Source organism: Ursus maritimus, assembly GCF_017311325.1.
Source record: "Ursus maritimus isolate PB19 chromosome X unlocalized genomic scaffold, ASM1731132v1 scaffold_X1, whole genome shotgun sequence".
Lineage (NCBI taxonomy): Eukaryota > Metazoa > Chordata > Mammalia > Carnivora > Ursidae > Ursus > Ursus maritimus.
The window spans coordinates 66,356,947-66,378,732 of record NW_024423319.1 but is presented as its reverse complement, the minus strand read 5'-3'; the positions used below and the strand labels follow the sequence as shown (position 1 = coordinate 66,378,732).

General features: G+C 37.2%; 1 long non-coding RNA gene across 1 annotated transcript in view; it reads left to right on the top strand.

The window, feature by feature from the left end:
* Window positions 1–4,025: 4,025 nt before the first annotated feature.
* LOC103674173 overlaps window positions 4,026–21,786 on the top strand; it is a 44,233-nt gene continuing 26,472 nt past the window's right edge. Inside the window, exons 1-3 of the long non-coding RNA XR_005834899.1 lie at window positions 4,026–4,301; window positions 4,765–4,827; window positions 5,299–5,448. This is a non-coding gene — a long non-coding RNA (uncharacterized LOC103674173). The remainder of the gene's footprint in view (window positions 4,302–4,764; window positions 4,828–5,298; window positions 5,449–21,786) is intronic.

The following is a 21,786-nucleotide window of genomic DNA, read 5'->3' as shown; positions in this document are numbered from 1 at the left end:
GAAGAAAACTTAGGTGTACATCTTCATGCCTTTAGGTTAGACAATGGCTTTTTAGATATGACATCAAAAGCCCAAGGAACAAAAGAAGAAACAGATAAATTATACTTAATCGAAATTAAAATATTTTGTGCTTTAGACGACATGTCAAGAAATTGAAAAAAACCATAGAATAAGAGAAAATATTTGCAAACTACATATCTGATAATGAACACATATCCAGGTATATATATATCTTACAACTCAACAGTAAAGGACCAATAACTCAATTGAAAAATGGGCAAAGGATTTAAATAGACATTTCTCCAAAGAAGATATGCAAACGGCCAATAAGTACATACAAAGACGTTCTACCTTGTTAGCCATCAGGGAAATGTAAATCAAAAACACAGTGAGATGTTACTTCACACCTACCGAGATAGCTATAATTAAAATGACAATGTTAGTGAGGATGTGGAGAGACTGGCACCCTGATACTTGCTGGTGGTAATGTAAAGTGGTACAGTGCCTTGGAAAACAGTTTGCAATTTTTCAAAGGGTTCAACGTAGGGCTACCATATTTTCCAGCAGTTCTATACCTAGGTATATGCTCAAGGGAATTGAAACCATGTCCACACAAAACTTGTACACAAATGTTCATAGCAGTATTATTCATAAGAGCCAACAAGTGGAAACAATTCAAACACGTGTGTTGGATAAACAATATGTTGCATATCCATACAATAGGATATTATTTAATCATAAAAGGAATGGAAAAGGAATAAAGTACTGATATATGGTATATCATGCATAAACCTTGAAAACATTATGCTAAAAAAAAGCCAGTCACAGAAGTCCACCTACCATATTATTTAATTTACATGAAATTTTCAGAAGGTATAAATCCATAAGGACAGAAAATAAATTAGAATTTGCCAGGGACTTGTTTGTGGGGGGGAAGGAGATGAGTGATAATGGGTATGGGATTTCTTTTTGGGGTAACGAAAATGTTCTGAAATTAGATAGTGGTGAGGGTTACACAAATCTGTGAGTATACTAACAACTACTGAGTCATACTCTTTGAAATGATGAATTTTATGGTATGTGAATTACATCTAAAAAAAAAAAGACCTTCAGGACAGGTCAACTTTAAGCAGAGAAAGTTGTGTGATTTTACATGTCTCATGATTACATCCTCGTTCTACATAAATGCCCTCAAAGGTTCAAAGTACATTTACAGATTTCTTCTTGTTCTTCTTCTCATACCCTACATCACTTAGTAAGTGCCTTGCAAACTGCATGATCTTATGAATAATTTTAGGTGTGAAATGTATGTATTATATGTGTTAAATGCTTTTTAATCTCCTTGAGTCCCCTAATAAAAAACATTACTTGACCCTCATGTTTTGTTTTTCTCCATTCGTCCGTAAATTCCCTGAGGCTAAGAATCATAGTAGTTTCATCCCCATGCTCTTTGCACACTCAAACCTCACTTTTATTCCCACCTTGTACCTAGTACAGTGTCTCATACAAAGATGTTGCTTATAATTCTTTTAAAACACCTTTTATCTTCCCCTCCCCAACTTGAATCTAATCTTGAGGACCAATACTGGGTTTCATTCATATTTGTATTCTCTACCACCTCTCGTGTAGCCCTATTCTTTACATGTAAGTTCTTTTTTTTTTAAATTTTATTTATTTATTTATTAGAGAGAGAGAGACCACACACGCACTCGAGTTGGGGGAGGGGCGGAGGCGGAGGGAGAGGGAACGAATTATAAGCAGACTCTACGCTGAGTGCGGAACCTGACGTGGGGGTCGTGACCTGAGCTGAAACCAAGAGTCCCATGCTTAACCGACTGAGCCACCCAGGCACCCCTACATGCAAGTTCGTAATGAATGAACTCTGTTTATCTGGTCTCCCATTTCCCACATCAGTTGTACTTTCTCCCAATTCATGTTTCAAATTAATGTATTCTAGTCTAACTATGCATGCATCTATTATTTGGACTGTCATTTATAGGTTCATTACACATTTGTTTGTCTTAAAAAATAAATGCAAAGGTAAGAGAAACTATTGTCCCAGAGATCATTGCCTCTGCAATTATGTTTGTAAATTCTCCAACTGAGAGTCTGCTAAATACGGCCAGACGATGGTGAAATCCCAACTCTTCTTTTGTCTATTCGGATTTTATATCCTTGCGGGAGACAGTTTTCTTACTTTTGAACGGAACAGGTACTGACTGGACCAGGAATCCAGGAAGTCAACAAGATCAGCCTTAAAGAGCAAATATTGTAGTCTGGTCACCAAACTCTGTCTCTGATGTTTTCTGGAGGCATTTTTCTTGGGAGCAAGGCAGGTAGACTAGAAGAAATATGAGTGGGTAGAAGCAGGGGTTTCTACCTTTGTTGTGAATTGATAGACCTTTTCTCCCCCTAGGTCCTGGGGTCCAGCACCTCTTAATTTGAAACACCATTAAATAAAACTAGTGCATCAGGTTTCCCCACCCCTAAGACTAGCAGCTTCAAAGGCCTATTGTTCTATGAATGCTTCCTGCTGGTTATTTATTTATATGCACTTCTTTAAAATCCAAATGGTCATTTGTTTCAGACAGAAAAAGTCCTGAGAGTCATCAGAGCAAAACTGAAATATGTTTCACTCAGTGCTCTTCACTTTTCTACTTACCCTTAAATTGATGTAGAGAGATGTTGTGTACTTAGCTCAAAATAAACACACTTTGTAGCACAACCAAATCCCCTGCAATACTCAGAACTGATTCTCCCTTTTTGCCTGACTCCCTCCTCTCTTAGGATAAGTTATTTCTCAAGAGGTCAGGAGTTCCTTCCGCAATTGACTTCTGGCGTCTGCCCTACCAGTTTCCAAGATGTGCTCACACTTGTCTAAACCCCAGGCAAAGACACATCTCAAGCTTAAACTAAGACCTCTTCATCTCACTACATGGATTACTGACAACACAGATTGGCTCCATGCCGTGCTTTACACAAGAATGGCCATAAATCAATGGCCGAGAAGTTTACACAATTCTCTATGATTAACCTCTATTTGAAGGTGACAAATCAAAATAAATAAAGAAAAAGTAATGATGTGAAGAAATAGAATAAGCATATTCTGTGCTGGGTTCTTGTACAAATTAAGAGATAACATTAGAAGGGAAAGAGAAACTATACCTTTGAAAAGGATTAGGACTATTAAATTCCCTTTTCCATACTTATGCAGCACAATCCTTCCCTCACTAATCTTTCATACCATTAAAGTACCATTAAAGCACCATTAAAGCACACAGCTTCACAAAACTTTCAGCCTCGGTTTTTAAACGTGTTTTGGGAGCTCGCATCCAGCAGCTAGTGTATTTTCCCTCATGGAGAGGGCCAGAAAAAGATAAACGTTTTGATAAATATAGAGGCTTCTTAAAAGAGTCAGGGCTGAATGAGCTCAGTCAAAAGAAGAGAAAGGAGCTTTAGGCAGGAGAACAGCATCCCAATCCCTTTATGAAGATGCTTACTGTTACAGAAACAAGGAAGCAACTTGTTTTGAATCGTTTTGTCACTGACTCACTGTATGAATTTAGGCCCAAACCCTTCCTATTTCTGTCTTCAGTTTTCCCTTCTTCTCAATTACTTGGATGAAGTGGACCTTGATCTCTGGCAGCACGGCGCTCACTGGAGCAAAAAGAATTAGGTTCCGTCCACTTTAACACTTATTAGCTGTTGCAACTTTTGGAAAACTGGTTCACCTCTTCTGGGCCTTAGTTGCCTCATTTATAAAATTGGGACAATCAGTCCCCAGCTTACCTTATAGTATTATAATACTTTGGCAAAATAACAGAAAGACAGTTTTGTCTATTATAAAATGCCGTACACCTGTGAGATAACTGAAAGCTGAGGAGAACGAGAGATATCTTAGAATGTAGAAAGAAGAAAGGAGTGGAGGCAAAGGTAAAAGAAATTTGGGATGGAAAAAGAAAAAGAAAAGAAAGAAGAGGAGGAGGAACGAGGTCATTTCTATGAAGACAAAGGCTGTAAGAGGACGCGCAGTCGCTCTGGAAAACTGGGGGAGGGGCCGCAGAGAAGCTGGGTCACGTTGCCGGCGGAGCCATTTCAGCAGTGCACGGCGGTTGGGCGCGGGACCTATTTGGCTGTGACGCCCACTCCAGGCTTTCATCGTCCTATCCCCTAGAGGTCCTCTAAGGCCTAAGATGGCGGCGTTCGTACAGAGGGAAAGTACTGCCGGCGAACCAGGTGTGGAAAGCAGCCAATGAACAAATGTGAGGAAAGTACAGAAGCTCGCCAACTTTTGTTTTGTGGTGAGTGTTGAGCTTCACATCGGCTAGAAAAATGTCCGTTAGTAAGGCTACACACTTGGGGATCGCGTGGCCTGCCTGAGTGGGGGGAGGAGCCGGCCTGTTTTTCATTTTTCTCTCTCACCGCTCTATAAAACACCCGAGAGTAATTTCCCTTTCTTTAGTCACCTTACCGCCACTGATGAAGCTAGACGGTTGCGGATATTAGCTCGTAAGAGGGATTTTGAACCGTTTTCTTCTCATTTTTCCTTGTTTAAATGGGTTTTTATTGACACCACGCGGGCCCAGAATGAAAGATTTGTGTCCCCAGAGCGCTTTCAGGAACAGCCTAACCTGTTGGACCTATTTTCTCTTATTTTCTTCGTGCTGTATTTCGCGTGCAAACGTCGTAATTTTGATAAACTAATCAGTTTGTAACATGCTCATGGGCTAGATTAAAAAAAAATTAATGACCTTTATGTTTCAGATGAGGACTTCTGGGCATTTTAATATTAGCATTTGTTCTGGAAGCACATTGTTCTGTTCAGAGGTAGGTGTGTGCGTGTGTATACAGGTAATCTTTGGGGAAATTGTTACATTATTTTGTGGATTATTACCTTGATTTCTCACTGAGTAGGAAAAGAGCTAGATTTTCCGTGTTCAAATCTCTCGGTGAAAATTAAATTTATATTAAGCATAACATTTGGGGAAGACAGTAAAAAATTTGCAGCTTTTTTTTATGATGAGTAACTGGAACAACCTGTATATCCATCTGTAGAATGTTTGAATAAATTGTGGGACATTTGTGTTATGAAGTACTTTGCAGCTGTAGAAATGGATTTACCTCTTCACACACTTTTGATCTAGAGAATGTTATAATAGATTGTTATGTGAGAAAAGTAAGTTGCAGATACCTAGTAGGATCCTGTGTCTTTGGTGGGAGGGGTGATGAGGGAATGTAAGATTAACTTTTTTTTCTTTGTCTTTTTTGGGGGGATTTCCACATATGTTATGAAATAAGAACTTCAGATATACAGACATATAAAGAATAACACAATGAGAGATGCCAAAAACAATACAGTGAACCTCTGTAAAAATGATATGTTACTATGATAAAGTTCTCTGTGTACCCGTTCCTGGATTCATCTCTTTTCTTCCTTCATCACCAGAGGTAACCATTATTTTAAACAGTGATTATATTTCCCATGCATTTCTTAAACTTTGTGACATGTAAACTACTTCTAAGATGGGTTATTTTTTTTAAACAAATTTTGAAGAGAAATTTTTAAAAGAAAAGTCAATAAAAAAGATGAGTTTTTAAATGCCTGTTACCGGGATTACAGGAACAGGGGCCATTTGAAGTTTCTTCTAAGTTGAAGGCAGAATCTAATTAAAGGAAAAAACCAGGAAATAAGTGTTGGTAAGGAAGTAGAGAAATTGGAACTCTTGTATGTTGCTTTTGGGGTATAAAATGGTGCAGCTGCTGTGGAAAATGGTTTGGCGATTTCACTGTAGGTTAAATGTACCATGCTTCCTTGCCAACACTTGTTATTTCCTTTTTTTTTTTTTTTTTTAAAGAAAATTACAACCATTTTAGTATGTTTGAAGTGGTATGTCATGGATTAGATTTGCGTTTTCCTAAAGACTGATTTGGGCATGTTTTCATGTGCTTGTTAACCATTTGTATGTTTTCTTTGTAGAAATGTCTATTCAGGTCCTTTGTCCATTTTTTTTTTTAAAGATTTTATTTATTTATTCGACAGAGATAGAGACAGCCAGAGAGAGAGGGAACACAAGCAGGGGAAGTGGGAGAGGAAGAAGCAGGCTCATAGCGGAGGAGCCTGATGTGGGGCTCGATCCCGTAACGCCGGGATCACGCCCTGAGCCGAAGGCAGAAGCTTTAACCACTGTGCCACCCAGGTGCCCCATCCTTTGTCCATTTTTTAATTTGGGTATTTTTGCTGTTGTAAGAATTCTTTATATATTCTGAACTGTTATATATATGATTTGGAAGTTTTTTTCCCATTCGGTAGGTATTTTTCACTCTTTATTTATAATGTCCTTTGGTTTGGTGTACAATTTTTTTTTAAAATTTGAAGTCCAGTTTGTCTATTTTTTCCTTTTGTTTCTTGTGCTTCTGGTGTCAAATCTAAGAATTTTTTGTCAAATCCAAAGTCATGAAGATTTATCTCTGTGTATTCTTCTAAATGTTTTATGGTTTTTATCTCTTGTATTTATGTCATTGATCCATTTGGGGTTAATTTTTGTATTTGGTGTGAGGTCCAGCTTCATTCTTTTACATGCACAAAGCCAATTGTCCTAGCACCACATGTTGACGAGACTGTTCATTCCCTATTGAATGGTCTTTGGCACGCTTGTTGAAATCAATTAGCCACAGATGTATAGGTTTATTTCAGATCTTTCAAATTTATTCCATTTGTCTCTGTATCTGTCCTTATGCTAGTACCACACTTTTGATTACTGTAGATTGTAGTAAGTTTTAAAATTGCAAAGTGTCACTCCTCCAGTTTTGTTCTTTTTCAAGATCGTTTTGGCTTTCCAGGCCCCTTGCAATTCCATATGAATTTTAGGATAAGTTTGTCCGTTTCTTTTTAAGTCATATGAAAAAAAATAATAAAAGAAGTTGTAAACCAAAAACACAATAGTACTGGCTTTTATATTTATCTATGTAGTTATCTTTACCCGTGTTCCTTATTTGTTCATATACTTTTGAGTTACTTTCTATTATCCTTCCATTTTAGCCTGAAGAATTCCCTTTGGCAGTTCTTGTAGGGTAGGTCTGTTAACAAATTCCCTCGTATTTTCTTTATCTGGAAATGTCTTAATTTCTCCTTTCAGTTCTTTTGACAGATGTATTGAAATATAATTCACATATCATACAGTTACCCATTTGAAGTGTACAGTTCAGTGGTTTTTAATCTATGTACAGCCATCACCACAGTCATTTTAGAATATTTTCATCACTCCAAGAAGTCCATGCACTTTAGCCATAACCCCGTATCCCCTTGAACCCTATTTGCCCAGCCCTAGGCAGTCACTAATCTACTTTTTGTCTCTATAGATTTCCCAGTTTTGAACATTCTGTATGAATGGAATCATATAATACGTGGTCTGTTGTGATTGGCTTTTTTCACTCAGAATAATGTTCAAGGTTCATCCATATTGTAGCATGTATCAATACTTCATTCTGTTTGTGACTGAATAATGTTCTACATTATGGATATACCACATTTTGTTTATGCATTCATTCATTGATGGACATTTAGGTTGTTTCCACTTTTAGGCTTTTAAGGATGATTCTGCTAAAAACATTCATGTACAGATTTCTTTGTAGACATGTTTTCATTTCTCTAGGTGTATACTTAGAAGTGTTTTTGCTGGGTCTTAATGGTAGCTATGTTTAATTGTTTGAGAAACTGCCCAACTCTCTTCCAAAGTGGCTGCAGCCATTTTACGTTCCCAGCAACAGCATATGAGGGCTCTAACTTGTCTACTTTCTCACCAACGCTTGTCATTATCTGACTTCATCCAATTCTAGCCATCCTAGTGGATGTGAAGTTGTATCTCATTGTAGTCGTCTTTCCCACAAGGTTAGTCCTCAGATGGTGGTCCTCAGGGAGGGGCAATTTGAATATGCCCACAATCACCGTGGGATGACTGGTTTTGTTAGGGCTGTCTTTCCCTTACCACACCCAGCAGCCAAGATCCATTTGCTGGGAACTAACTGTTTAATTGTTTTCCATAATGCCCTGGGGCATAAGCTACTTTGAAAGTTAATCGAACCAAAATGTGGGTCCTTTGAAGAAATAGTTTTTGAGATCAGTGTTTGTTATTTGTTTTGACCCTAGGAGGGCTCCTCCCAGTTGTTTCAGTTCCCAGTTCTCTCCTGCAAACTAGCTTACCTACAGTTTAGCCTCTGTGTGGTTTTTTTGTTTTGTTTTTAAAATAATTTTTTTTGTTTGTTTTTTTAGCCTCTGTGTTTTGAATCTGCTAATTGGCTTTTGCTACAGCCTCATTGTGTTTTTTTAGGATTCCTTTAGGCTTGACTTTCTCCATGCTCTTGCAAATGAAGTCAGTCCCTTTGGGAAGAAATTAAGAGCTATCGTTTTAATGTCTCCTCCTTCCCTCAAACAAAAGCTCTGAGCCTGGTCTCTGGAGGTGGGGTAGGAACAATGTCAAGTTTCTCTTTGAGTAACAGTATGTTGTGGAGCGGAGGGTGTAGCCAGAGGTCATCTGGGTTTGCTTTTCTCTCCTCACATCCCAGGGCAAGGATGATCAGGGCCTGGGTCTTTTCCATGCACCACACCCAATAAAGTATACATTCCACCAGTGGGGGAGCTGGTAGGGCTGGAACCCCTGCCTCTCAACCACACTTGCCCAGGACTCAGCCCTATTAACAGGCAGCTCGGGGCTGAATGAGAAACTCTGTTCCTCCTGGGAAGAAAGCCCTCTGAATGGGACATGGGGGGAGGGGTGGAAAGGGAGCCCTGTGTTCTTTGTTGCAGGAATCTGGAGTGGAGATTCCCCTTGCTTGAGCTGAGCTGAGGGAGGGAGGGAGGCAGTGGTCTTGGTCCAAATACAGATTCATCAGGGCGCATGGGTGGCTCAGATGGTTGAGCGCCTGACTTGGGCTCAGGTCATGATCACGGGGTCCTGGGATCGAGCCTTGCATTGGGCTCCCTGTTCTGAAGGGAGCCTGCTTATCCCTCTCCCTCTGCTTGCTGCTCCCCCTGCTTGTGCTCGCTCTGTCAAATAAATTAAATCTTAAGAAAAAACAAATACAGACTCATCTTAGTGAATTTTTGAAGTTATTCTTGAATGTGTGTTTCTTTATTTGCCATTTGTCCTTAGATCAGTTTCCAGAGGCTTTCAATGGCTTTTAAAAAAAGTTTTCATCAGTTTCAGTGGGGAGAAGCAGGTCACTGGAGCTCCTCATGCTGTCATGCCATAAGCTGATCTCTTTCCTTTATTTTTGAAAAACATTTTTTAAATCAGGTATAGATATGTTGATTGACAGCTTTTTTCTTTCGGCACTTTAAATATGTCATTGCACTGCTTTCTGGCCTCCATGATCTCTGATGGGTTGCTTCACTTTCCTTGCTCATAGGATTCTTTTTGGGGATTTCAACAGTTTGATTATACTACATCTCACTGTGAATGGCTTTTGAGTTTATTCTCTTGGGGTTCGTTGAATTTTTAAGTTATGTAGATTGGCCACTGTTCACATATTCTTTATGACTCTTATTTTGTTCTGGACCTCTCATTTTGCATATGTTGGTATACTTGATGTTGTCTCTTAGGCTCTTTTCATTTTTCTTCAGTTTTTTCTTTTTCCATTCCTCAGACTAGATAATCTTAATTTACCTATCTTCATGGTCATTTTTTCTTTCTTCAGCCTATTGAAATTTTATGTTGAACCCCTTTAAAATTCAGCGAATTTTTCATTTCAGTTATTCTGCTTTTCAGTTTCAGAATTTGTATTTGGTTCATTTTTGTAATTTCTGTCTCCTTATTGTTATTTTCTGTTTATTGATATGCTGTTCTCCTGGTTTCCTTTAGTTTTTGTCCATGGTTTCTGTTAGCTCTTTGGCATATTTATGATAGTTGATTTTTTTTAGAAAGTCTAATGTCTGGGCTTTCTCAGAGACACTTTCTTTTAACTTTTTTCTTTCTGTGAATGGGCCATACTTGTTTGTTTACATGCCTAATAATTTTTTAATGAAAATTTCTCTTGAAAAGTAGGCACTTTGAATTTTGTAGTACAGTGGCTCTGGAAATCAGAATATTTCCCCACTCCCCAGGGTTTGTGTTGTTGCTTATTGTGGGGTACAGTCATCCACTTGTTTAGTGACAGCCCACTTGTTTAAAGTCTAAACTATTTTTTGCAGACTATATTCCTTGTCATATGTGGTCACTAAAGTCTCCATTCCATTATCTTTGTTGTCAGGCAGTGGCCTGATAAGATTTCTTTTCTTTAAATGACAAAATTTACAGCGTCGGGGTGCCTGGGTGGCACAGCGCTTAAGCGTCTGCCTTCGGCTCAGGGCGTGATCCCGGCGTTGTGGGATCGAGCCCCATATCAGGCTCCTCCGCTATGAGCCTGCTTCTTCCTCTCACACTCCCTCTGCTTGTGTTCCCTCTCTCGCTGGCTGTCTCTATCTCTGTCGAATAAATAAATAAAATCTTTAAAAAAAAAAAAATTTACAGCGTCTTTCTTCTTTAAGTGCTGTCCTGATTGTAGTAAGTTTCTGATTAGGTTCTAGAGTTCTGAAAAGGTTGATTCTTACATTTTTTTTGCCACCTTAATAATTTCAGTGAAGGGATGGTTCCTAGGAGCTCCCTATTCCACCATTTTTGGTGTTGTCCTCTCATCTCATACATTTTGATACTGTGATTTTATTATAATTCGGTTCACAGTACTTTCTATTAATTTTGCTTGTGAAAAAAATTTGCTTGTGATTTCTTCTTTGACTCATGGGTAAGTTAGAAATGTATTGTTTAATTTCCAGATATCTGTGGAATTCCAAGTTTTTCTTTTGGTTTTGATTTTTAAAAATTCTATTGTGTTGGAGAACATACTCTGTATGATTTGAGTCCTAACGTTCTTCAAAGTATGGTTTGTGGGTCAAATCTGGCCTGTTGTCTGACTTTGTATCACTAGCAAACTATGAGTAGTTTTACATTTTTAAGTAGTTTAAAAATTCGCAAGCAGAATTGTATTTCTTAACTCATGAAAATCATGTAAAGTTCAAATTTCAGTGTTCATAAATAGCTTTACTGGTATACAGTTATACTTACCTGCATGCCCATTGTCTATGGATTCTTTCATTCTACAGCAGTAGTGTTGAGTAATTAAGACAGTGACCATGTGGCTTGCAAAGACTAAAATATTTGCTAACCAGCTCTTCATCAGAGTTTGCTTAACCTTAAACATGCCTGTACCTGTGTAACTCTACCTTATGCTACCACCGCCCCCTCATCAGCAATAAGGGAGAAAAGATTTTATGCTATAGCATTTCTCTTAAACATGGAATAAAAATACTCTTTTTATGGGGCGCCTGGGTGGCATAGCGGTTAAGCATCTGCCTTCGGCTCAGGGCGTGATCCCGGCGTTATGGGATCGAGCCCCACATCAGGCTCCTCTGCTATGAGCCTGCTTCTTCCTCTCCCACTCCCCCTGCTTGTGTTCCCTCTCTCGCTGGCTGTCTCTATCTCTGTCAAATAAATAAATAAAACCTTTAAAAAAAATACTCTTTTTACATCTTACCATTTTACCAAGTTGAAAGGCAGAAAACACACTGAACAAAAATATTGGTGACTGATGTATGAGGAAAAGTACCAGCTATCTTATGCAAATAATTTTTTTTGTATTAGACCTTTCTGTGCATTTCTTTCTTCCATTCTAATTCTTTCCAAACTGAAATTTACCAAAAATAACAAATATTAAACCATTTTTTTATTCAAAATAATATATCTTTACTAATGTACACATATGCATTCTGTGTAGTTATAATCAACTTGTCTTAAAAATACCATTTTATATTTCGTTTTTCCTCTTTAATGGTATTTCATACAGTGTTATTTTATATCCATCAAGATGGGCCGTAGAGCTGTAGTTTCAAATAGGTTTTTAGTATTGAATTTCTTTTTCTTACTTTTTACTGTTTGATCCCCTTCACCCATCCCTGCCTCACATTGCCCTCCCCCCCTCCAGTCCCCATACCTCTGGCAACATCCAGTCTCTCCTCTGTATTTGTGAGCTTGGTTTTGTTATTGTTGTTTTAGATTTCACATACAAGAGAGTTCAATATAGTACTTGTCTTTGTCTGAGTTACTTCATTTAGCATAATGCCTTTGAGGTCCATTCATGTTGTTGCAAATGACAAAATTTTATTCCTTTTTTATGGCTGAATAATATTTCATTGTATAATATACACTGCTCTTTTTAATCCATTCATCCTTCAGCGAACACTTAGGTTGTTTCCATATCTTGGCTATTGTAAATAATGCTGAAGTAGAACATGGAAGTACATATATCTCTTGGAGATCCTGTTTTAAATTCTCTTGTATGTATGCCCAGAAGGGCAATTGCTGGATCATATGGTAGTTCTATTTCTGATTTTTTGAGGAACCTCCATATTGTTTTCAATCATGGCTCCCCCAGTTTATATTCCCACCAGTAGTGCACAAGGGTTCCTTTTTCTCCACATCCTCACAAACAGTTGTTACTTCTTGTCTTTTTGATGATAATCATTCTAACAGGTGTGAGGTGATATCTCATTGTGGTTTTCTATTTACGTTATCCTGATGATTAGTGATGTTGACATTTTTTCATTTACATGTTGGCCATCTGGATGGTTTCTTTGGAAAAATGTCTATTCAGATCTTCTGCCCAATTTTTACGTTGGATTGTTTATCTTATGCCAGTAAAATGCCAGTAATTTTTGACTACCATTATGTTGGAAAAGAGTGCGAAGGAAACAAGTTTTACTTTGAAAAGTGAATAAAGCAGATTAAAAAAAAAAAAGTGAGACCTGCATAGATCTGGAAAATATAAGGAGAGAAATCTATCAATTGAAGCTGACTTCAAAATGACATAAATAATAGAATTAATGGTTTAAGTATTTTAAACTTACTGTGAATGTAGAGGAAAGACTGAAAACGTTAAGTTGAAGTATGAAAGATAAAAAATTTAAACTTCTGAGAATGAAAAGTATAATTGATTTTTTAATTTTAAAACATTAAGGGAGTTTTCCATCTTCTTTCTGTTATTAATTTCTAGTTTAATTATATTATGATTTGAAGTAATACTACATACTACATACTTTTAAGTACATACTTTCATATGTACTTAAAAAGAATGTGAATCCTGCTGTTGTTGGATTGAGTGTCACTGATTTGTATTTCTTTTGTCAGTTTCTGTTTCATGTATTATGAAGCTCTGTTAGGTGCGTATACATTTAGCACTGCTGTGGCTTCTTGTTCAATTGACCCTTTTCTCATTATGTTATTCCCGTCATTGTTTCTGGTAATTTTCTTTGCTCTGAAATATGTTTTTGCATTTAATGTATAATATAGAAAGTCCTGTTGTTTGGTTGGTCTTTGCTTGGTGTGTATTTTCTCATTCCTTTTAGTCTGCCTATATCAATATATTTGAAGTCTGTTTCTTGCAGACAGGATATTGTATCATGGTTTAGATTTTTTCTTTTTCTTTTTCTTTTTTTTGGTCATTCTGACAATATCTGTGTTTGAGTTTAAGTGGTTAGGCAATTCATATTTAATGTAAATTTGGTATGTTTGGATTTAGGTTTACTACTTTATTCTTTGTTTTCTCTTTGTTCCTTTTTTTGTTCCTCTTTCTCCCCCTTCTGCCATCTTTTGGGTTATTTGAGTACTTTTTAGTTTTCCATTTACTTTATTATTTTCGACTTTATCTTTTTATGTAGCCCTTTTAAGTATTTGTTCTAGGCGTTACACAATATGTACTTAAGTTTTCACGGTCTGTTTTACCCTATAATTTTGGAATGTAGAAACATTAACATCTTTTAGGTCCTTTAACTGTCTCTCTTTTATGCTATAATGTCATGTATTGCATTGGCATACATTGAAAACTATCAGAAGATGTTCATATCTTTTGTTTTCAACCTTGAAACAATTTTAAAGAATTCAAGAGAGATAAATAATCTGTTGTATTATCCAGATAAATATTTCTGTTGCTCTTTATTCTTGATGATTCAGGTTTCCTTCTGGTATTTCCCTTCTACGTGAAGAACTTTTTTGTAGCAGTTCTTACAGAGAAGATCTCAGGGGCTGTATATTCTTAGTTTTCTATAATCTGAGAATGTCTTTATTTTACTTTCATTCCTGCTAGTAATTTTTCTGGGTAGATTATTTTAGGCTGACATTTCCTTGCTTTCAGCCATTTAAACATGTGTGCCACTTTCTTGTGGCTCTTGTGTTTTCTGATAGGAAATCAGTTATTTGAATCATTATCCCTCTATGTGGTAGTATTTTATTTTTCTCTTACTGCTTATATAATGGTTTCTTTAGCTTCGCTTTTTGGCAATTTTATTATGATGTATCTGGCTGTGGATTTCTCTGTGTTTATCCCTTTTGAAGTTTTCTTAGTTTCTTGAATCCGTAGGTCTATGTCTATTGGAAAATTTAGGAAGTTTTCAGGCATTTATTTTCTCAAATATTTTCAGTCATACACTCTTTCCTCTTATCCTTCTGTTATTGTCTCATAGTTCCCTGAGCCTTTGTATATTTATGCTCAATATTTTCTGTATTAGTATTGGATAGTTTCTTTTTATTTCTTTTAAGTTCCTTTGTCATCTCCATTGTGCTGTTGAATCTGTCCATTTATTTTGTAATTTTAGTTACTGTATTTTTAACTTCAAAATTTTCACTTTTTTGATTGCCTATTGACAAGATTTTTACTTTCAATATTTGTTGCACTGAAGTTTGTGATTGCTTATCTCAGCATTTTTTTCTCGCATTTTTATAAATAGTTGTTTTAAGGTCTGTATCAGTTTTAAGAGCTGTCATCTTGTTGGTGTTTTTTGTTTGTTTGTTTTTGTTTTTTTAGGTAGGCTCCATGCCCAGCGTGGAGCCCAGTGTAGGGCTTGAACTCATGACCCTGAGATCAAGACCTGAGCTTAGATAAAGAGTTGGACGCTTAACTGACTAAGCCACCCAGGCACCCCTTGTTGGCATTTTTCATGATTTAATTCATGTTATGCAACCTTGGCAATAATGCTACAGAAGAAATGCTGTGCCATTCTCTGTGCATCATAGGACATGTTTTGGGTATGTCTTAATACATGTGATGGTAACTTTCATCTCTTGGCTAACGTGTACCAAAGTTTTCTACTGTAAAGTTACTGCTTTTTCCTTTCAATTTTATATGTATCTTGTGTGGATATACTTTGAGATTCTGCAAATGTTGTGTTTCTCATTGTACTTCTACCCACTGATTTTATCCATCCGTGCCTTTTACCTTCCACAATGATTATGTTAGTGTTTATTTAAAGGTTATTTAGGATTTCCATTATTCCTTCTATGTTTAATAACTGGAAGTGTGTAAGAAATAGCTGTCCCTTCTCCCCATTTTATTTACTTAATCAAATATTTATTAGTATGGATTCATTGATATTTTTTTCATTCTTTTGGTTATAATCTTAATGCTATCATTTTGTTGTAATAGCTCTCAATTTTAGCCATTTGGCTTTTCTTCAGTTTGGCTTCTGTGTCCTTTTGATATGCTCTCGTTTTTTGGGCATTGTACTCCTTTCTCACACCACAGTATGTATTAGACACATCTTGTTTTTTCCCCACCCAGATCTGGAATCAACCATTTTTCTAAGGAATCCTGATTCCTGTTATTGGAGAATGGTTTTTAGAAAACAGTATTTGTGTACTCATTGTGTACTTAGTATTGTGTACTCAAAAGTGCATGTTTTTGTGGTATCATTGTTTTTAGGTCCTCTCAGTCAGCAGTTAGGAAGTATGTGTTTATAGTCACATATATAGACATCCCTTCTTTGTATAAGTATTCTTCTATACATATGTGTATTTGTGGTTGTGTGTATGTAAAACCATGAATTCATATTATGTGTGATTCCAAATAAAAGCACAGGGTTCATTCTCTTCTAGTTGTCCCGTTTTTTTTCATTGTAATTCCTTTTTGTGAAACTGAAAAACCTCGTTCTCATTATCCTTATATATATGTACTTTGCTTTATTTTAGAATGTTAGAAGTTTTTTGATTGCTTTTATGTTTGAAACAAAATTTCAAAATTACCAAAACATACCCCTCTAAGGAGAAATTTCCTAACTAGAGTACAGTATTTGTGTACAGTATGTCTTTACTCTTACAGTTGATAGTCAAAAATACTGTTTCTAAAGTTACTTAAGTCAGTTCTTTTCTTACCGCCCAGTTAAATTTGTTTATGTTACCCATTTGTTTTACAATTCAGTTATTTTTTTGTATTCTATTTTGGGTTTCCCCCCCATGTTGGTTATGTTGAAATATGTATTTATTTTTTGGTTATGTGAAACATTACCATGGTTCCTTGTGTCAGGCCTATACAAAAAGGTTTACAAAGAGAAGTGTCACTCCCTTCCTCATATATTACATATAGGAAAAACATTCCTAACCACTCCCTGTATATAATCAGTCTTGGTAGTTTCTGCTTTATACTCATTGAATTTCCTTTGCAGAAACGTACGGATACATGCATATTTTTGTATATCCCTTCTTTCCCCCTTATGTGAAAGATTGTATACTATAGCTATTCTTTTGAAATTTGATTTTTTTTTTCCATTTGTAGTATATCCTGGAAGAAGTCATTCTGTGTCAGGTAATAGAGATCGTCCTCATTCTTTTTTTTTTTCTGCTGCATTTTATTTTGTTATCGGATGCACTGTAGTTAAATAAACTTATGTGTATGGACATTTAGATTCTTTTCACTGTTTTCCGATTGCAGACAAGGTTAGGCTATAAGAATGGCTTTGTTTATATATATTTTTGTATTGTTGAAGATGTATCTATGGTATAGACTTCTGTAAGTTGTTAATTGCTTTTAAAGGCTGTCTTGTTAAGTATTGCCAAATATCCCTCCAAATGATTGTGCACTTTGCATTCATACTAGCCATGTGTGAGAGTACCTATGTCCTTACAGCTTCACCAGTTGAATGTATTTTTTTTTTAAGATTTTATTTATTTATTTGACAAAGAGAGAGCAAGAGAGCATAAGCAAGGGGAGTGGCAGGCAGAGAAGAGGGGGAAGCAGCTTCCCCACCGAGCAGGGAGCCTGATATGGGGCTCCATCCCAGAACCCTGGGATCGTGACCTGAGCTGAAGGCAGATGCTTAACTGACTAAGCCACCCAGGCGCACCTGAATGTAGTTTTAAACAAGTGAAAGACTTTACTAAACATGCTGTATTTTTTTGCATTTAACAATAAACAGTGGTCATAAGTATATACATATGTATACAAAATGCATAGATGTACACCTATGCATATATTTACAATAGCTTCTTACTTTTTTCCCCTATATGTGTTTACCATATTTAAACAGGCCTCTCCTTTTTTATTTAAAGATTTTATTTATTTGAGAGAGAGAGAGCAGGAGCAGAGGGGAGGGGTAGAGGGAGAGGCACAAGCAGACTCCCCACTGAGCAGGGAGCCCAACGTGGTGCACCCCCAAGGCTCCCCTAATGAAGCTTTCTAGTTTTCTCACTATTATATACAATGATGTGAATAACTTCATGGTGGTTGTATTTTTGTGTTATTGTTGGAGTCATATCTAAAATCAGTTTCTTTCATCAGTGTTTTAGTTTTCAAAGTACAAATCTTTTACCTCTTTGGTTAGGTTTATTTATAGGTATCTTATGGTTTTGGTGCAATTTTAAATGGATTGATTCCTTGATTTCCCTTTCTGCTGCTTTATTATTGGTGTACAGAAATGGAACAGATTTCTGTATGTTGATTTTATATCCTGTGACTTTACTGAATTCATGTGTTGTTTTTAGCAATTTTTTGGTGCAGTCTTTTGGGTTTCCTACATGGAGTATCATGTCATCTGCAAATAGTGAAAGTTTGACTTCTTCCTTGCCTATTTGGATGCTTTTTCTTTTTGTTGTCTGATTGCTGTGGCTAGGATTTCCAATACTGTGTTAAATAACAGTGATGAGAGTGAACATCAGTGTCTTGTTCCTGACCATAGAGGAAAAGCTCTCAGTTTTTGCCCGTTGAAGATGTGGGTTTTTTGTATATGGCCTTTATTATGTTGAGGTATGTTCCCTCTGTCCCTACTTTCTTGAGGGTTTTTATCATATCTATTCATGATCTTGTACTTTGTCAAATGCTTTTTCTGCATCTATTGAGAGGACTATTTGGTCTCGTCCTTTTTCTTTTATTAATGTAGTATATCATGTTGAACGACTGTTGTTGCAGCCCAAAAGTAAATCCCACTTGATCATGGTGAATCATTCCTTTCATGTACTGTTGGATTTGATTTGCTGGTATTTTGTTGAGAATTTTTACATCTATGTTCATCAGGAATATTGGCTTATATTTCTCTTTTTTAGTGGAGTCTTTGTTTGGTTTTGAAATCAAGATAATACTGGCCTCATAGGATGAGTTTGGAAGTTTTCCTTCCATTTCTGTTTTTTTGGAACAGCTTCACAAGAATAGGAATTAATTCTTTAAACACTTGGTAGAATTCCCTTGTGAAGCCATCTGACCCTGGACTTTCGTTTGTTGGGAGATTTTTGATTACTGGTTATTGATCTGTTCAAGTTTTCTATTCCTGTTTCAGTTTTGTTTACTTATATGTTTCTAGGAATTTACCCATTTCTTTCTTATTGTCCAATTTGTTGACATTTAATTTTTCATAATATTCTCTTATAATTGTTTGGATTTCTGTGGTGTTGGTTGTTCTTTCTCCTCTTTCACTTATTTTATTTATTTGGATCCTTTCTCTTTTTTTGGTAAGTCTCACTAGGGGTTTATCCATTTTATTAATATTTTCAAAGAAACAGCTTCTGGTTTCATTCATCTGTTTCTTTCTTTTCAGTATCATTTATTTCTGCTCGAATTTTTATTTCCCTTCTTCTGAGGACTATAGGCTTTCTTCGTTGTTCTTTTTCTAGCTCCTTTAGGCATAAGGTTAGGTTAGTATTTGAGATTTTTCTTGGTTCTTGAGATAGGCCTATGTTGCTGTATACTTCCCTCTTCTGAGGCTTTTGCTATATTCCAAAGGCTTTGGATCATTGTGTTTTTATTTTCATTTGTTTCCATGTATTTTTTTTATTTCTTCTTTAATTTCCTAGTTGACCAACTTATGGTGTTTAACCTCCATGTATTTGTGATCTTTCCAAATTTTTTCTTGTGCTTGACTTCAAGTTTCATAGTGTTGTGGTCAGAAAAGATGCACTGTATGATCTCAGTCTTTTTGTACTTATTGAGGCCTGATTTGTGACCTAATATGTGATTTATTCTGGAGAATGTCTCATGTGTACTTGAAAAGAATGCGTATTCTGCTTTGGGATAAAATGTTCTGAATATATCTGTTAAATCCATCTGGTCCAGTTTGTCATTCAAAACCATTGTTTCCTTGCTGATTTTCTGCTTAGATGATCTGTCCATTGATGTAAGCGGGGTATTAAAGTCCCCTATTTTTATCCGTGAGTTCCTTTATGTTGGTTATTAATTGTTATATATATTTGGGTGTTCCCAAATTGGGGGCAGAAATATTTACAGTTGTTAGATCTTCTTGTATGAATGGTTCCCTTTATTATGATATAGTGTCCTTCTTCATCTTCTGTTATACTGTTTGGTTTAAAATCTAGTTTTTCTGGCTTAAGTATTGCTGCTCCAGGTTGCTTTTGACATCCATTGCATGGTAAATGTTTCTCCATTCCTACACTTTCAATGCGCAGGTGTGTTTAGGTCTAAAATGAGTCTCTTGTAGGCAGCATACAGATGCGTCTTGTTTCTTTTATCCTGATACCCTGTGTCTTTTGATGAGATCATTTAGTCCATTTACATTCAAAGTGATTATTGATAGATATGAATTTAGTGCCATTTTATTACTTGTTTTGTCATTATTTCTGGAGGTTTTCTCTGTTTCTTTCTAGTCTTTGTCACTTTTGGTCTTTCTTTCCCACCGAAAGAGTCCCCTTTAATATTTTTGCAGGGATGGTTTAGTGGTCATGACCTCCTTTGTTTTTGTTTGGGAAACTTTCTCCTTCTATTCTGAATGATAGCCTTGCTGGATAGAGTATTCTTGGCTGCAGATATTTCCCGTTCAGCTTGTTGAATATATCATGTCACCATTTTCTGGCTTGCCAGGTTTCTATGGAGAGATCTGCAGTTCACTTTATGGGTCTTTGTAAGTTAGGGACTTCTTTTTTCTTGCTGCTTTTAGGATTTTTCCTTTATCACTATATTTTGCAAATTTAACTACAATATGTCTTGTTACTAGCCTGCTTTTGTTGATTTTGATGGGAGTTCTCAGAGCCTCCTGGATTTGGATGTCTGTTTCCCTCCTCAGATTAGGGAAGCTTTGAGCTATCATTTAAACTCAAACCTTCTGCCCCTTTTCCTCTCTTCTTCTGGGAGACCTATGATATGAATATTATTACGTTTGATGGAATCACTGAGTTCCCTAAGTCTACTGTTGTGATCCATCATTCTTCTTTCTCTCTTTTGTTCACCTTCATTATTTTCCATAATTCTGTCTTCTGTATGACTTACTCATTTCTCTGCTTCTTCCATCCTTGTAGTTATTACGTCCAGTCAGTTTCAAATCTCAGTTATTGCATTTCTCTTTTCTGCCTGATTTTTTTTTTTTTTTAACTCTCCTCTCTGTGGTAAGGATCTCCCTGATGTCTTTCATGCTTTCCCCAAGCCCGGAGAGTATCCTGACAATTGTTGTTTTAAATTCTCCATCAGGCATATTATTTATATCTGTTTCGATTAGATCTCTGTGACCTTTTCTTGTTTTCTTTTGGGATGAATTCCTCCTTCTCGGCACTTTGGCTATCTCTCTGTCTTCTGAGTGTTAGGAAAGCCTGTTATGTTTCCTGCTCCTGAGGGTAATGGCTTTAGGAAGAAAAGGTCAGGTAGTGTACAGGGCCTGGTACTTCATTGAGTGTCTCTGGTGTGTGCTGCATGCACTCTGCTCTCCCTCATGCAGCACTCTCCCTCTTCTCTCCCTCTTGGAGCAGCACTCTGCTCCTATATCCCTTGGGTCAGTCATCTGTAGAGGTCGTCCTTGCCCGCAGTAGGCAGTGCAAGGCTGCTCTGTTCCTTGGGTCAGTCATCTGCACTGGCTGCTCTCTCCCTCGGGTCAGTCATCTGCAGAGGTCCTCCTTGCCTGCAGTGGGCAGTGTTTGGATCTTGGCCAGAATGTGGCGAGTTTTAACTAGGTGTGCTCTGGTCTGCTTGTTACGTAAGACCTGATGCTACTTCCATTACAACTGAAGCCTTGCAGAACTCTGTGGTGCGGGGGGGGGGCGCACCTGGCTGGCTCAGTCACTTAAGTGTCTGCCTTTGGCTTAGGTCTTAATCTCAGGGTCCTGGGATCTAGCCCCACAGCAGGCTCCCTGCTCATCAGGGAGCCTAGTTCTCCCTCTCCCTCTGCCCCCACTCCCATGTTCGCTCTCTTCCGTGCTCTCTCTCAAAAAAATCTTAAAAAATAAAAAACAAAAACGAAAAACTGTACCATTGGTAGACGTGGTGCATGCAGGGCTTTCTGCTGGTCTCCTGGGGAAGGGGACTGCTGTGCTTTTCCTTATGCACACGTGCTGGAGTCAAGCGTTAGCAGACTGCACGGGGCTGGGGAGGAGGGACTTGGTGAAAGCCGGTAAGCCGGTTAGTCAGCCAGGCAGCCAGTGTTGGTGCTGTGCTGTTTATTGAAGTTGGTTTGTACTGAGAGGCGGTGGAGGAAAATGGCGTCAGCCAGCTCCCCCCCCCCCC